The sequence below is a fragment of the Palaemon carinicauda genome, chromosome 3, assembly GCF_036898095.1.
Source record: "Palaemon carinicauda isolate YSFRI2023 chromosome 3, ASM3689809v2, whole genome shotgun sequence".
Classification (NCBI taxonomy): Eukaryota; Metazoa; Arthropoda; class Malacostraca; order Decapoda; family Palaemonidae; genus Palaemon; species Palaemon carinicauda.
In genome coordinates, this window is record NC_090727.1 from 148305710 (window position 1) to 148322624 (window position 16915).

General features: G+C 44.7%; 1 long non-coding RNA gene across 1 annotated transcript in view; it reads left to right on the forward strand.

Annotated features, from left to right (window-relative positions):
* Positions 1–14889, forward strand: part of LOC137637921 (uncharacterized) — a 69813-nt gene extending 54924 nt beyond the window's left edge. Inside the window, exon 4 of the long non-coding RNA XR_011043824.1 lies at positions 14677–14889. This is a non-coding gene — a long non-coding RNA (uncharacterized lncRNA). The remainder of the gene's footprint in view (positions 1–14676) is intronic.
* Positions 14890–16915: the final 2026 nt, after the last annotated feature.

Below are 16915 nucleotides of genomic sequence, written 5' to 3' on the forward strand. Positions count from 1 at the left end.
AAAAGCATGGAATGCTGAGGTTACAACCCTCGCGCGAGCACCTTTTGGGTGTCGTGTATAAAGCAAAGGCGCGTGAAATCCACTATTCACAGGTTGTCTTCCATTTAGTTAATTCCTTCGCCAAAGGGATGGGCCGATACAGAGGCCCTAGACACATCCCCATCGCCGCACCACCCACGCCACGACGCGAGCGCCATCTGAACAACATCCTTCTGTATTGACCATGATGGCTTGGAAAGGAAAGGGTGGGATCGTGTAAAATAAGGGGAAGGGTTTCGCTGGGCGCCACAGGTCTCTCCCCAGAAATAGATTTTTCCTTCGTCAAAATCCCTTTTCTGGGTCGAACCTGTGGCGCCGGGCGAAAATGTACCAGAGAATGCCTTCCAAGCCCAACAATAACTACTAATTTAATAAGGGGAGAGAAACAACACCATGTAAAGAAAATCATATATAATTCAGGTAAGTAGGCATAAAATATAAACTAGCCACAGGGCATAATGAGAGTAAGGATAAACAAACATTATAACAAGGAAACCTCTGAGTATCAGAGGAAAACATGCAACAAAACTGACATGGCTAAGAATATCCCAACTTAATAACAAGGGAAAACAATAATAGTTACAATCATATTAACCTAATATGTAATACACTTAGGGCTAACGAACCACCAAGGAAGCGGCGTCGTGGTGCGAGTGGCGGGTAGGAGGGAGAAGAGAAGAGATGGATGAAAGGAAGAACAAAAGATCAATGGGGAGAGATAAGGCTCCCAGCTGCAACCGTTGGATATTTAAGAGCCTGTAAGTTCTTTAGATAGTGGCGTTTGAAGACCATAGGAGATTTCCAACCCGTGTACTTCTTAAGGTTATCAAAGTCCATATTCTGGAAATAGTTGATGGAGGTAGCTATCGATCGGATATCATGAGCATGGGGAAATGATCCCGGATTGGCTTGTTTAATGAAGTATAGGATCTGTTGCCTAATGCCACGTATGGAAATGGTACCTCCTTGTTCTCTGATAAACAAGGGGCCAGACGATCGGGTAGCAGTCCTGGCTAAAAAGGCCCTGAGAGTGGTGACCGGACATAGAGAAGTATCTTGGAGAAGAGGAATAATCTTCCAAGGGGACCACCTATTTTGGGGGTCCTCGTTCTTAGCTAGGAACGCCCTGTCTGGTGAAAGAAGTACCTCACCTGAAGGGAGGAAATCCATGTTCTCTGAGTTTCGTGAGAGAGCTGCTAGTTCTGAGATTCTGGAACCCGAGGCCAAAGCTGTTAGAAATAAAGTCTTCCTAAGAAGAGTGATATAAGAGCAGGATTCGTTGTCCGTGTCGGAGGCCAGTTTGAGGACATCATTTAGAGACCAAGAGACCTTTTGAGGACGGACCGAAGGTCGAAGCCTAGCACATGCTTTTGGAATAGATGAGAAATAAGACTCCGCCAGGTTAATGTTAAACCCAACCAGGAAGACTTTCCTCAGAGCTGACTTAATGGTGGTTATAGTGCTAGCTGCTAGGCCTTTGTCAAAAATGGACCTAAAGAAGGAGATGGCTAAATTAGGAGTCATAACCGAATGGTCTGAAGTCCTTAAGAAATCCGCTAGTTTCTTAACCGCCGAATCATATTGGCGAATCGTTGAGTCCCTTTTGTCTGATTCTATAAAGAGGACATTATCTGGGTCGATGTTTGCGTCCCCACGTGCCGCAAACTTCATGAAATCCACAAAGTTAGGGTTTTGGCTATCCTTGAGGAATCTGACACAGTCCGTGTTTGGACCACCTGGGTCAGTTTGGGGAATGGGATCCGGAAGGGACGGAGTTTCAACTCGAGGAGGAGAGGAAACCAACTGCTCTTTGGCCAGTGAGGTGCCACTAAAGCTACTACCCCGTTGAAGGAGCGGAGTTTGTGCAAGACTTTCAGTAGAAGATTCACTGGAGGGAATAAGAAGATCTTCTGCCAATGGTTCCAATCCAGGGTTAATGCGTCCATGGCATAAGCCTGAGGGTCCAGGTTCGGTGTCACATAACACGGGAGTTTGTGATTGAGTCGGGTCGCGAATAGATCTACCTGGAGACCTGGAACCAGCCTGAGTATCCACCGGAAGGAGTGCATGTCCAGGGACCATTCCGATTCCAGTGGGCTCGTCCTGGATAATGCGTCTGCTATCACATTCTGGACTCCTGCTAGGTGAGTTGCTGACAGGAACCAGTCTTTGTCGGCTGCCAAGGTGAAGGTAGTGACCAGGATCTGATTCAGGTTGGGTGATTTGGACCCCCCTCTGTTGAGGCAGTGGACTACGGCCGTGCTGTCTGAGACTACTCTGATGTGGGTCGACCTCGGAGGGGAGATTCTCTTCAGGGTCAAGAACACCGCCATGGCTTCGAGAACATTGATATGGAACTGTCTCATGGCGGGTGACCAAGAGCCCTGACACATCTGATGTTGGGAGTAACCCCCCCAACCACTCAGAGACGCGTCGGTATGAATTGTCACTTGTGGAGAGGGGAACTGTAGAGGAACCGACTTGGAGAGGTTCCTCCGATCGGACCATGGTTGTAGTCTCATTTTCAAGACAGAGGGGATCTTCGAGGTCTTGTCTCTTAAAGGTATTGACGCCCTCTTTCTCCAAACTCGATTGATGTCTTTGAGTTTGGCTTTTAATAGGAGATCGGTCAGTGAGGCAAACTGGAGTAGGCCGAGGACTCGTTCTAAAGCTCTTCTGGACACCTGTTTGTGTTTGAGAAAGTTCCTGACCTTGGAAGCTATCTCCCTCACCTTCTTGGGAGGAAGGGAGAGCTTGTGCTTTGAGAGGTCCCAACGGATGCCTAACCATTCGAAGAGGCTTGATGGTTGTAGGCGGGACTTCCGGAGGTTGACTTGGAAGCCCAGTTTGGCGAGAAAATGGAGTACCTTCGACGTAGCTCTTTTGCATTCCTGGTGCGACTGGGCCCAAATGAGCCAATCGTCCAGATAGGCGACGATTTGTATCCCTTGGTGTCTGAGTTGCTCGAGCACCGTCTCCCCCAGTTTCGTGAATACCCTGGGGGCAATGCTGAGACCGAAGGGCATGACTTTGAATGCGAAGGCTCTCTTGCCGAGACGGAAGCCTAGATAAGGAGAGAAGTTTCGAGCTACTGGGACATGATAATAGGCGTCGGTAAGATCGATAGAGGTGGTGACGGCCCCACGGGGAAGTAAGGTCCGTACCTGAGAGATAGTCAGCATACGGAACTTGTCGCAAAGGATGTAAGAGTTGAGCTTCGACAAGTCCAGAACTACCCTCAACGCCGACGAGTCTTTCTTCGGGACTGTAAACAGGCGGCCTTGGAACTTCAGGGATCGAACCCGCTTGATTGCTCTCTTCTTGAGTAACTCCGCAGTGTACTCTTCCAGGATGGGAGTGGGTCTCTGGAAGAAGGTCACCGGTGGAGGAGGGGATCCCTGTGACCATTTCCAACCCAAGCCCCTTGATATTATGCTGTGAGCCCATGGACTGAAGGTCCAATGATCCCGGAAGTGATAAAGTCTCCCTCCTACCGGCATCACATCATTGGGAGGGAGTGAACTTAGGGCCCCTCCCTCCACGGGAACCCCTTGCTCTGGGCCCGCCGCGTTGGCGGAACTGTCCTCTACCTCTGGAACTCCCTCTTTGGTATCCACGAAAGGAACCGGAGGGTTCGTAGGCAGGGTTGTATGCAGGTGAGGGCATCCAAGAGGGGTTGGGCTGTGTACCAGGGGGAGCAGCGAGGTAGACTACCTGCTGAGGAGGCGCCTGTTGTCGAGAAGTCGAGGCCGCGGAAGGCTGTGGGGACGAGGTACCCCGGGCCGCTTTGTAAGGACTAAACCTCAGCTTCTTCTTGAAGAATGTGTGTCTCTGGGGTTCGAACCTCTTTTTGGCTGAGAGACCCCACCTTACCTGCAAATTCTGGTTTGCCCTCGCTGCGTCCTGAAGAACCTTATCCACCTCGGTCTGAGGGAAGAGGGTCTTACCCCAGCAGGAGGAAGCTATCAGTCTGTTCGGTTCATGCCTGATGGTGGCCTCCGACAGAACGAACTTCCTGCAACTAACCCGTGCTGACCAGAAGTCATGGAGATCTATTTGGTAGGATAGTAGCTGGTTCTTTGTGGCGACTCTGAACAGCGTTTCCTCTGGGTAAAGAGATGCAAGGGACTCCATGGAGGTGATGGATCGGAGGGACCTAGCAAGTCTAGTACGGGTCTCGAACTCAGTTTTGAGAAGACTCTCTATTAATCTGGGAAGCTTCTCAGAGAAAAGAGTAGAGGCACAGTCCGGGTCTAGTTTCCCCACCGTGAAGGTAGAGGCCGCAGCATCCCAGGCTGCCGAGGAACCCGGAATAAGCAAAGAGGTGGGGTCCGTCTCCTTGAGAGCCGGCATGGAAGAGCCTTCTTTGATGGCCTGTATAGTCAGCTCTGTGACTTTGTCTATGAGCGGCAAAGAGATGGAGGCCGCTGTCGTAAAAATAGTGTAGGAACCCTTGTGAGGGGTGAGCTTAGAGTTAATACACCCCCACTCTGATAGTGTTCTGGCCCAGATAGCCTGGGCCTGCTCTTTTGGAAATATGACCGTTTCCTTCGGTACCTTGTCCATACGGACCAATGCATGTTCCTTTAACCGTACAAAACCATTGAACGGGAATGCTAGGCCCGGGGGATAGAACTCCAGGTCCTCTAGAGGGCGGGTGCCCATGCCCTCCAGAGTTAGGGAGCCATCTACGAATGGAGCATGCAAAGCAAACCGCCAAGGATTGTTTTTATCGAAGGGCGGCAGCTTCGATGCGTCTGGGGCAGAAGGGGGAGGGAACTGAGTTCCGGCGCGGATCAGAGTAGCCATCATATCCTTAATCTCTGTTATTGCACCAGAGTGATGTTGAACTTGATCCCTGACCAATCCTTTGATCAGTTGGATGGGGAGGAGATCAGCCCAGGGTACCTGAAAGTCACCCGTTGGTTTTTTCTTGGATTTGGTAGACTTAGACTTCTTAGGAGTAGTGGTTTTACGAGGAGCAATATGAATATCAGGAGCTGTCGAGGGTCCAGGGACCGGTGACGTTGATACTGGCAAAGCTGAAGTCTTATAAGTTCGAAGTGGCTTCACCTTGGGTCGTACGGAGGCAGAGGGATCCCGAGGAGAAGCCTTAGAGTTATCAAAACCTAGAAAGGAAGAGGTAGAAGAGGGAGTAGGAGAGAAAAGGGTTTCCACCAACTCGGCACCACTTACCTGCTCGTCCCTGGGTTCTACGTCTATATCCAGACCAGCCATGTCCATCGGTACGAGGGTTTCGTCCTCCACGGAAATGGTAGCCCTGACTTCTTCAATTAAAGGGGCAGCAAGGTCAGGAGAGACTGCAGCAGTAGTCGAGCCTGGGAAGAGACGGGAGGCCATATCCCCATCGAGGAGATAGGGTGCGCCAGACGGGGCATTCCTGCCAAAGCCCGACACCCACGGCCGAAGAGTAGCCCTTGCTGACCGAAGAGAGACATCATCGGCCTGTAAGATTTGCAGTGATTAGTGATGGAGGAGGGGGTTTGCCCTCCTAAATATACTGTGTATATCATATTCATGTCTATATTAGTGTCTGCCAACGAGAAATAAGGAACAAAGGGAAAACCCACTTACATCATCATTCAGCAGAACTGACGACAACTCGTAACAGAACGAGCACAAATCCGGGAACCACACTGGGTATTGGGCCTGTCCCGGTTCCTGGATAAAGGGAATGGAGCAGTGAGCATGAGACCGGCAGAGGTCATGCCCAACGGGGTCGCTGAACGAGGCAGAGCATCCTTCAGCAGTACAACGGGCCTTCTGTAAAAGAAAGGAGACATGAGTCTGGTGATGCTTGAAACTCTGATAAGGGATAAAAACCTATTATTTTAGAGTTCTGGCACTCACTGAATTACCTAAGCACCCATATTGCATTGACCAAACAACTAACTATTAACTTTAAGTTGATACTGCCCTATACCATTGTTGGCACTTTAAAATTCAATTGTCTGTATATTTGTAATGCACCCAATGTCTGTTAATGACATAAGGATAATAAGCTTAAAGTAATCCGCCGACCTCCAAGGGTCGGGGAAGCAGTGACATGCCCTTAAAATAAATACAAACACCAGCCTTAGCTAAAGGCAAGGCAAATATAAGTGTGAAGTGTATGGGCGACCTCCGGTGAAGCCGGAGCTCCGGTGAGGCCGGACCGTAATGAAATGTCCTGAATAAAGGAGCCTTAGCTAATTAGCTAAGGCAACTTTAAGTGTTAAGTGTTTGGGCGACCTCCGGTGACACCGGAGGATAATGAGATGCCCTGAATAATTCAATTGTGGCTAATAATTCAATTGTGAAAGATAAAAAGCTAAGTCGTAGCTAAAGACTAAAGCTTAGATTATAGTAAAGCGTATTTACGATCTCCGGTGAGGCCGGAGGGAGAAGAAAGGTCCTGAATAATTATTGTGAATAACAACACAGTTGTAATAACAAAGGCTATTGTGGATATGGCCGTGGCCTGAGACCGAAGTAAGGGCCACCGGAGGGTCGTATCTAAACAATATGAAGCCCGTCCCATGTAGTAAACAATATAAATATAACAATAGAACGAAAGTTATTGAGAATCCCTCGTGGCGGAGTATAACTCAAGGCGGAGTGGAAAACGTTCATAACTACTCCCGAGCCGTAACGGGGAGAGGACGAAACACGGACCAAAATAACGCTAACAATTGAAAAGTCACGAAAAATAAATAACTCGTAAGTTATCATCCACCCAGAGGGGGAGAGGTGAGGGAGGGAGAACCCGCTGAACGCACAAAACGGAAAACGGGAAATCCGCTCCCCCACCGGAGCTAAGAAAGAAAAACGAGAGAAAGGGGTAACTCGTGACTGCGAACAGAAAACGGGGACCCCAATCTCTCGCTCTCTTGGACACAAAAACAGGACTAAAAATCACAAAACACTATTATAAACGTATAAAATAAAAATGTACATCCATATAACACTACGATCGAAGAATAGCATCCGTTAAAACTTAAAATAAATAGCACAGTCGAGTGACGAACGCCTCGGGCGGTTACTAAACAAAAACAAAGCTAAATCGCTATCTCGATCGTAGGCTGGACTTACTAGCAAAAAGTACCATGAGCATAAATACACAAAAAAATAAAAATAAAAATAATAACGGTTCTAAAGGCATAAGGCCAGGGACTTAACCAAGAACCTAAGTGACAGAGTACTAAACGGGCAGAAAAAGATGAATTCCCAAACAAGTGAACAAACAATGGCCGCCATGAAAGGCCAGACGGGAAATAATAAAACAGACTATACTGGATATAAAACATAAGCCCGGTACAATAAAATACTGTCAAAACAAACTATGGTACTTAACATTGGAATGTGTGAAGATGGAGCTTCGGACATGACAAAATAAATCCACGATAGATAAAAAAGACCGAGAGCACAACGAAACAATTCAACACATTGAATTCCAAAAAGAAGGATGTAGTTCAGATGGCGCTCGCGTCGTGGCGTGGGTGGTGCGGCGATGGGGATGTGTCTAGGGCCTCTGTATCGGCCCATCCCTTTGGCGAAGGAATTAACTAAATGGAAGACAACCTGTGAATAGTGGATTTCACGCGCCTTTGCTTTATACACGACACCCAAAAGGTGCTCGCGCGAGGGTTGTAACCTCAGCATTCCATGCTTTTATCTTTCTCTGGTATAATTGGAAGGTTTTTATCAGAAAAGGTATACAAGAAGGACTTTTCGCCCGGCGCCACAGGTTCGACCCAGAAATATGTTTTTTTGACGAAACGTAATTGGGCTCTTCTCTTAGGTGCGAAATCAAGAGAGAGAGAGAGAGAGAGAGAGAGATAGAGACGGAGGGAGAGAGAGGAGAGAAAACGTTCCGTTCAAGCGGGTAACGTTGTTCTCGAGTTACTCTCGTCCCTAGTCTCTGTACGGGGAGAAAGGATAAAACGTTTTTAGTTTTATTCTCGTCCCCAGGCAATGTACGGTGAGAGATTGAAAACGTAGTTTTGAATGAACTAGTGTTTATTCTCTTCCCCAACCACTGAATTTTTTATCTTAAAAGATGTTTACTGTTTTTTTGCTGGTATTAATGTGCTTGCATTATACGACTGATTTCGCATTTACTACCTTTTGTTGAGGGTAGAATTGCGTGCTTCAGGTAGAAATCAGTAAAAGTTTCGATTTCAGTGAAATAAGTGCAAAACAGAAAATCGTAGTGATAAAGTGATATTGCGCAAAGTGTTACAGTGTTGTGTCCGAGGGTTCGTCTGTTCGTGCCTGTCGTTCACCTAGTCCGGGACCTCTTGCAAGCTCCCAAGCCCAGGGGAGAAGTAATGTCGTACGACTTATGGGTTCGAGAGGCCTTGATCAGCGAACAGACGTTTCCCTCTATGGTATAGGGTGTATCTTACCAAGATCTCCCCTACCATAAGGCGAGAGAGACAATTTTCTCCTCGTCATCCGAAGGCTTTTCGCATAAGAAACCTGAAACAAGGTTTCGAGGCCCTTAAGCGAAAGTCAGTCCTTTCAGGACAGGTCCAGCGTCCTGGTTGCAGCCATTAGGACAGCTCTGACCCTATGCAGTCATCGGATAACTGCTCGCCGCCTAACAAAAGCGTAACACAGACTCCGAGAGTCTTTTTGTTGGCAAAGTGTTGCAGTCACAGACGTTACCCTCGTCTCTTACCGCAACCATTTCCGTTGATCCTAAATGGGTTGTACGGCAAAACATGCAGAATAAGCTTGCCTCCCTTATGGAAGACTATTCTGCCGATTAGTCCGTTGAGCCTAGCCGTTTATCTCATCGAGATCCTGGCTTTCAGCCAACCTAACGTTCCTTTGTGCGTCCTGTTGACGTTGGCGTAGCTAAGTCACGTCAGTCAGGTTGTTTAGAACCACACTCGATGCGGTCTCGTGTGGATTTTCAGCCACATTTGGACGTTAGGCCACTTGCTGATGCTCCTGTTGACGTTCAGGACGTTCGCTAACAATCGGAGTTGACTTGTTTTGACGCTGTGCGTCAACCTCCGCATTCTAGAGTTGTTTTGACTGCTCAGTCTAGGCGGTCAAAGCAGTCTCGAGTGGACGCTGTGCGTCCTCACGCACCTGTTGTTGTTGACAGTTCACAGACTGTCAAGCAGTTACATGACGTTGCGTCCTGGTCCGCTACTAATGCACCAGTGCGTGTGGACTCTGCTTGTAAAGCATTGCCACCACGGTAGGTCTCTCCCTTGCTTGAGACTCGGCTATTATCGGACAAGGTTCCTTTAGATGAGGAAGTTGCTGTTCCCCCTCCTACTGATATTCCCTTGAGGACTCTGTCAGACGGAGAGGAGCCTAAAGCTGCTTAGCCCTCTATGGACTTTAAATAAATCATGCTGATTTTTAAGGATCTTTGTCCGGATCTTTTTGTAACTGCTGCTCCTCGTTCGCCTAAACGTCAGAGCTTACACTAGGCCTAGCTACTTCGAAGCCGTTGTTTTATAAGCTAGTGCTCTCTCGCTCTCCTAGAGAGCTTTACGTTTGCTAGGCGACTGGTTTATCACCAGGAGGAGTTTGGGGGATACAGCCTTTGCTTTCCCTTCTTTTAAACTGGCTTATAGAGCGAGAGTCTGATATGACACGAGAGAAGTTCTCGGCTTGGGAGTTCCTGCCTCTGCCCAGATAGACTTCTCAAATCTCGTAGACTCTCCCTGGCGCCTGGCCAGGAGACGCTCCAAGATTTTACAGGTCAACTTCACAGCTGTTTTCGAGCCTTTGAAGTTTTGCTGTACAATTATGTCATGCATAAACAAGGCTTTCAGGGATGGCTCCAATGATCTGACAGCCACGTTCTCTGCAGGGACAAGTCCCTCAGGGATGGCTCCATGATTTGGCAGCCATGTTCACTGCAGGAGTACGTAAGAGGCAAGTGCGCTCATTGTGTTCATTGTCAAGACAAACTTCACGATGAAGTCTACCAGGCTGTCTTGACAGCATTTATGGAAGGCGACTGGATGGTCTCTCTCGACCTTCAGGAGGCATACTTCCACATTCCTATACACCCGGATTCCCAACCGTTTCTGAGGTTTGTTTACAGGAATGTGGGGTACCAGTTTCGAGCTATCGGAGATCAGAGCCTCCCTGTACTTGGACGACTGGCTTTTCAGAGCCTCTTCCAGTCATCGCTGTCTGAAGGATCTCAATTGGACTCTAGCGTCGGCCCCCAGAATAGATCAAGCCCTGCTCTCCTTCCAGAAGATGCTGAAGAAAGAACGCTGCTCAGTCAGGCTTTGGATGAGTCTGGTAGGGACGCTGTCATCCCTGGAGCAATTTGTCTCGCTAGGAAGGCTACACCTCTGTCCTCTTCAATTCCATCTGGCTTTTCACTGGAAAAAGGACAAGACGCTAGAGGCGGTCTCGATCCCGATTTCCGAAAAGATAAAGTCTTGTCTGACTTGGTGGAAGGACAATATCAGCCTACGAGAGGGTCTTCCCCTGGCAGTTCAAATAACCCAACCACGTTCTCTTCTCGGACGCATCGGACTTGGGCTGGGGCGCGACGCTGGACGGTCGGGAATGCTCAGGTCTGTGGAACTCGAGTCAGAGGAGCATGCATATCAACAGCAAGGAGCTTTTGGCGGTTCATCTGGCCTTGATAAGCTTCGAGAATCTCCTTCGAGGCAAGGTGGTGGAGGTAAACTCGGACAACACCACGGCCTTGGCGTACATTTACAAACAGGGAGGTACCCACTCACTGACTTTGTACGAGGTCGCAAGGGACCTGCTCATCTGGTCAAAAGATCGAGGCATCTCCCTAGTAACGAGGTTCATCCAGGGCGACTTGAACGTCCTAGCAGATTGTCTCAGTCGGAAAGGTCAAGTAATTCCAATCGAATGGACCCTCCACAAGGATGTGTGCAAGAGACTTTGGGCGACTTGGGGTCAACCCACCATAGATCTCTTTGCAACCTCGCTGACCAAGAGGCTTCCAATCTATTGCTCTCCAGTCCCGGACCCAGCAGCAATACATATAGATACCTTCCTCCTAGATTGGTCACATCTGGATCTTTACGCATTCCCACCATTCAAGATTGTCAACAAGGTACTGCAGAAGTTCGCCTCTCACGAAGGGACAAGGTTGACGTTAGTTGCTCCCCTCTGGCCCGCGAGAGAATGGTTCACCGAGGTACTTCGATGGTTAGTAGACGTTCCCAGAAGTCTTCCTCTAAGAGTAGACCTTCTACGTCAGCCACACGTAAAGAAGGTACACCAAAGCCTCCACGCTCTTCGTCTGACTGCCTTCAGACTATCGAAAGACTCTCGAGAGCTAGAGGCTTTTCGAAGGAGGCAGCCAGTGCGATTGCTAGAGCAAGGAGAGCTTCTACCATTAGAGTCTACCAATTGAAGTGGGAAGTCTTCCGAGACTGGTGCAAGTCAGTTTCTGTATCCTCGACCAGTACCTCTGTAGCCCAAATAGCTGATTTTCTCTTATACCTGAGAAAAGGATGATCCCTTTCAGCTCCCACTATCAAGGGCTACAGAAGCATGTTGGCATCGGTCTTCCGGCATAGAGGCTTAGATCTTTCCAACAATAAAGATCTTCAAGACCTCCTTAAGTCTTTCAAGACCACTAAGGAGCGTCGTTTGGCTACTCCTGGGTGGAATTTAGACGTGGTCCTAAGATTCCTCATGTCAGACAGGTTTGAGCCTTTACAGTCAGCCTCCCTGAAGGATCTCACTCTTAAGACTCTTTTCCTGGTATGCTTAGCCTCAGCTAAAAGAGTCAGTGAGATTCATGCCTTCAGCAAGAACATCGGATTTTCGTCAGAAAAAGCCACTTGTTCTCTGCAACTTGGTTTTCTAGCCAAAAATGAGCTACCTTCTCGTCCTTGGCCTAAATCTTTCGATATTCCCAGCTTATCGGAGATCGTAGGCAATGAACTAGAAAGAGTCTTATGCCCTGTTAGAGCTCTTAAGTTCTACTTAGCTCGTACTAAACCTTTACGAGGCCAATCTGAAGCGTTATGGTGTTCGGTTAAGAAACCATCCTTGCCTATGTCAAAGAATGCTTTGTCATGTTTTATCAGATTGTTAATACGAGAAGCTCATTCACACTTGAGTGAGGAAGACCGATCTTTGCTTAAGGTTAAGACGCACGAGGTTAGAGCTGTAGCAACTTCTGTGGCCTTTAAGCCAAATAGATCTCTGCAAAGTATCATGGACGCAACCTATTGGAGAAGCAAGTCAGTGTTCGCGTCATGTTACTTAAAAGATGTCCAGTCTCTTTACGAGAACTGCTACACACTGGGACCATTCGTAGCAGCGAGTGCAGTAGTGGGTGAGGGCTCAACCACTACAATTCCCTAATTCCATATCCTTTTAATCTGTCTCTTGAAATGTTTTAATGTTTTTATGGGTTGTTCGGAAGGCTAAGAAGCCTTTCGCATCCTGGTTGATTTGGCGGGTGGTCAAAGTCATTTCTTGAGAGCGCCCAGATTAGGGGTTTGATGAGGTCCTGTTGTATGGGTTGCAGCCCTTGATACTTCAGCTCCTGGGGGTCTGTCAGCATCCTAAGAGGATCGCGGGGCTCCGTAAGGAAGACGTACTTACAAGGCAGAGTAATCGTCTAAGTCGACTTCCTTACCAGGTACCTATTTATTTTGATTTTGTTAAGTGAACCCTCGTTTATCGCGGTAGATAGGTTCCAGTCGCGGCCGCGATAGGTGAAAATCCGCGAAGTAGTGACACCATATTTACCTATTTATTCAACATGTATATTCATGACTTTTAAAACCTTTCCTTGTACGTAGTACTGTTAACAAACTACCCTTTAATGTACAGAACACTTAATGCATGTACTACAGTACCCTAAACTAAAACAGGCACAAATATTAAAGGTGATTTTATATCATGCATTTCCTAAACATGCTAAAAAGCACGATAAAAAATGGCAACCAATGTTTTGTTTACATTTATCTCTGATCATAATGTAGAAACAAACTGGAGGTACAGCTTTGCTTATTACCCAGACATATTTCCCATACTTTTCCCTTAGAACTACATCACATCTTCCTACTTTAGATATATAGATATATATATATACAGTATATATATATATATATATATATATATATATATATATATATATATATATATATATATATATATATATATATATATATGTGTGTGTGTGTGTGTGTGTGTGTATATATATATATATATTTATATGTATACACATATACATACCTACATATATACATAAATACATGCATACATATATATATATATATATATATATATATATATATATATATATACTGTATATATATGGGTTATGGAAAAAATCCGCGAAGTGGTGAATCCGCGATGGTCAAAATGAAATAAAAAACTCTTAGCTTATACGATGTAAACATATTTGACTGGTCTCTACCCACCACCCTGGGTGTGAATCAGCTATTATATATTCACCGGCTAAGTTAAATATTTAAAAATGATATTTTAATTATAAAATAAATTTTTTAATATACTTACCCGGTGAATATATAAATTAAACGACCCTCCCTTCCTCCCCAATAGAGACGCAGTGGGATGAGAAGAAATTGAGTCTTTGTTTACATCGAGAGAGTGGTATCTGGCCGACAGTTGGCGCTGGTGGGCACACCCGCAACCTGTATAGCGATCGCTGGCGAGTTTTTACTGTTTTTTGTCTGTCGAGCAACAGAGTTGCAGCTATTATATATTCACCGGGTAAGTATATTCAAAAATTTATTTTATAATTAAAATATCATTTTTCTATAACTTAGGTGTACATGAATAGGGTACTGTATTCTCCTTGGGACTTATGAAGATATTTTTACCTTTCCTTTAAAGTTATCACTTCCTTCAATTTACAAAGCTGTTGCTTTATGCCATTTGTTATAAAAGCTGGAAGAATAATATCAGTCAACTACAATAGACCTTGGAAGAAAAGTTAATTATTTGTCATGCTTTGAAAGTAATATTTCCTGTTGTTGAGCAACAACTTGCCTGAAGAATATTTTGGGTTTGTTAACATAAGTTGAAGACTTAAGATTATGTTTTCATATTTAGTCCCTTCAGAGAGTTGTCTCTTTTTTAATTGGTGGCTACATATTACCTAAAAGACCTCTGATAATAAACCTTTTGTGAAAATTGTCGAGAGATGTAAGTCTTCCCAACTCTACTTTTCTTGAATGGCAAATTACACATTTTGGTTACTCATAATTCTGGGCACTTTTTCTGGGAAGAAGGCAGGTGTTGATTGTGTAGAATTTATTCATACTTTAATCTTTTCATCAAATATTCACTCCTGTATTTAATGAGAACTGCAATGCTACAGGAAACAATATGGTAACTGGATTCATAATACTTTTCTAAGAATAATTCTTGAATGCTTTCGATTAACTCTCAGTTGACAATTTTCATAGCTCTGCTTAAGTATTAAGATAAAGAATTTCATAAGCAAGCATACACGATCAAGATGCAAGCTTGATTGTACATATAAATTACCGGTATATTGAGTTTTGGTGAAATATGTTGAAAGTGTTCTGCATCCAAATTCTTCTGGGTGGCATGAAACAAATTTAATCCTCTGAACATTTTGAGTCTACTATTGAAAAAATCTCATTTTATTTATTCCAGTCAGTTGTGTTCACTTTTGGATGTGTAGAGTTAGAAAAATCTTCCCCTTCCAAACTGATCTCTGACCTTGGTATTAGGAAGACGAAATGAGAGAAATGCTGAGGGGAAGAATCTGAGAAAATCAATGTCTTCTGAAAGCAGAAGGAGGTCAAGAGAAAGGAAAAAAGTAGTCGTGGTCCTGTAGTCCCATTCCAGACTCCTCTCCTATTCTCTCCTGCTACAGGTGAGTTATCCTACAGTTCAATCTAGATGCAACCTGTGAGGGGCAATTTAGTTCTAATAGTTTTTATTTTTTTAGTAAATAAATGAATAAATTATTTCAGAGGTTTCATTTTCTCCTTTTATATTTCAATTCTACAATCTCTGTACTAAAGAGACATTTGTTCTAATACTGTATATGGTCCTTATCATACCTGTTCAAGGCTCCAGATGCTATGGAAAAAGTCTCATTACTAACATTTTGAATGGAGCTGACTTGAGTATGAACTTGTAAAGGGAACTTTCCATGTAGTGTAAAGAGGAGGTCACATTAATTTCATTAGCCATGTATGTTTTATGGTTTGAGATTCATGATGTGTGGAGCATATTTTACACATTCCATTTGGATGGTTTGTAGCAACTAAGTTATGAAAATTACCACATGAATTAAGTTGGTTGCAGTTTAATTGGGTACATAACTTTAAATTCTGAATGAGAAATTTAGTTCTCTCTTAGTAAAGGATAAAAAAGGATGGGATAAATCTTGATTTATTAGTAACAAGTTTACATATTAGGACATTTAATACAATATTTGAAGGAAAATATTTTTAAAATAATTTTGTTTTAAACTTAATATTCCTCAGAATAACAGAGTTCTACAGTAATGAAGTACAATAAAGAGTAGACTTCAATGCCTGAAACTTGCAAATATGCTGATCATGCTTCAAACATTGGAATTTCCCAAAGCTATTCATGTGGAGCTAAAACAAAGGCAAACAAATCATACCAGATTTTGTTAAAAGGGTGTTAGAGATACTATAAGATTACCACACAAAACCGGAAACTCAACAATAGGTCACGAAGGGGTCTTAGATTATCACTGGAAACCAGATTTCACTGAACTGTGGATTTAAGAGTTTCAGTTTAAAGTTAAGTCTGACATTAATGTAATGCTCAGACCTGTTAGATGAAGGCAGCTGAAGCAGAACCACTTCCCAAGTGACAAAAATTTTAATTCATAGCCTATATGCGAGAGTAGTGACTTAAAAAATGTCTAAATTGAAGCTGTAGAAAAATTTTCTGGTGTGACAGACAATCAGTTACAACCCCATTGAGAACCGATGGAACACGTTAGTCAATGCTAGGCCTGATTAAGTTTGAATGGGGGATCATTAAAAAATTTTAGCTGCTGTTGCTGTAATAGTTCCCATGACTAAATCTTGGAAGAGACTTCAGAGATCTGGAGAAGTTAGAAGAGACTAGGAATCTGGAGAAGCTGTAAGGGATTGCAATAAGGTTAAGAAAGCTAATAATAAAAGATATATGAGGAGACCAGGGCATGGCAGTAAATGAACTTTAAAATTTACAGTCAACCCTTCCTATTCACAGGTTTTTTCGTGATTTTGATCATTCACGTTTCAGACACCCGTATAATCTATTAAATGAAAAATCACATTTGTGGTTTCGCGATAAGTACTCTCACTGCCTGATGGTTTAAATCTGACCATTCTCTTTTGCATCCAGCATTCTTTGCACAACTTCCCTGTCCACACAGCACAACCCTATCTCGCTCACATGACCTCAATCTTGCATTATCTCTCCTCGCGTGTGCATCATCCTCTTCGATCCTTTATGTGCAGAATTATGTTTTAATGTAAAAAAGAGATGTAAAGTTGTACATATCTGATGTGCTTATAGTGATTTTAGTATAAAATATGATACGTACTGTGACGGGCCTAGAGAAGGTTGTGATTCAAAGGCAGGATGAAAGCAACTGTTGAAGATTGCCTGGCCCTTTTGGCCAGACACGGGCTCTCGCATTTATGCAGCCCGTAGGTGTTTTGATAGGATTTTTGAGGATAGGTAATTGGGGTAGGGGGTATTCTGCAACTTTTATTTTTCAATATTAATCTTACCCGATGATCATGTAGCTGTCAACTCTGTTGCCCGACAGAAATCTACGGTCGGGATACGCCAGCGATCGCTATACAGGTGGGGGTGTACACAACAGTGCCATCTGAGAGCAGGTACTCAAGTACTT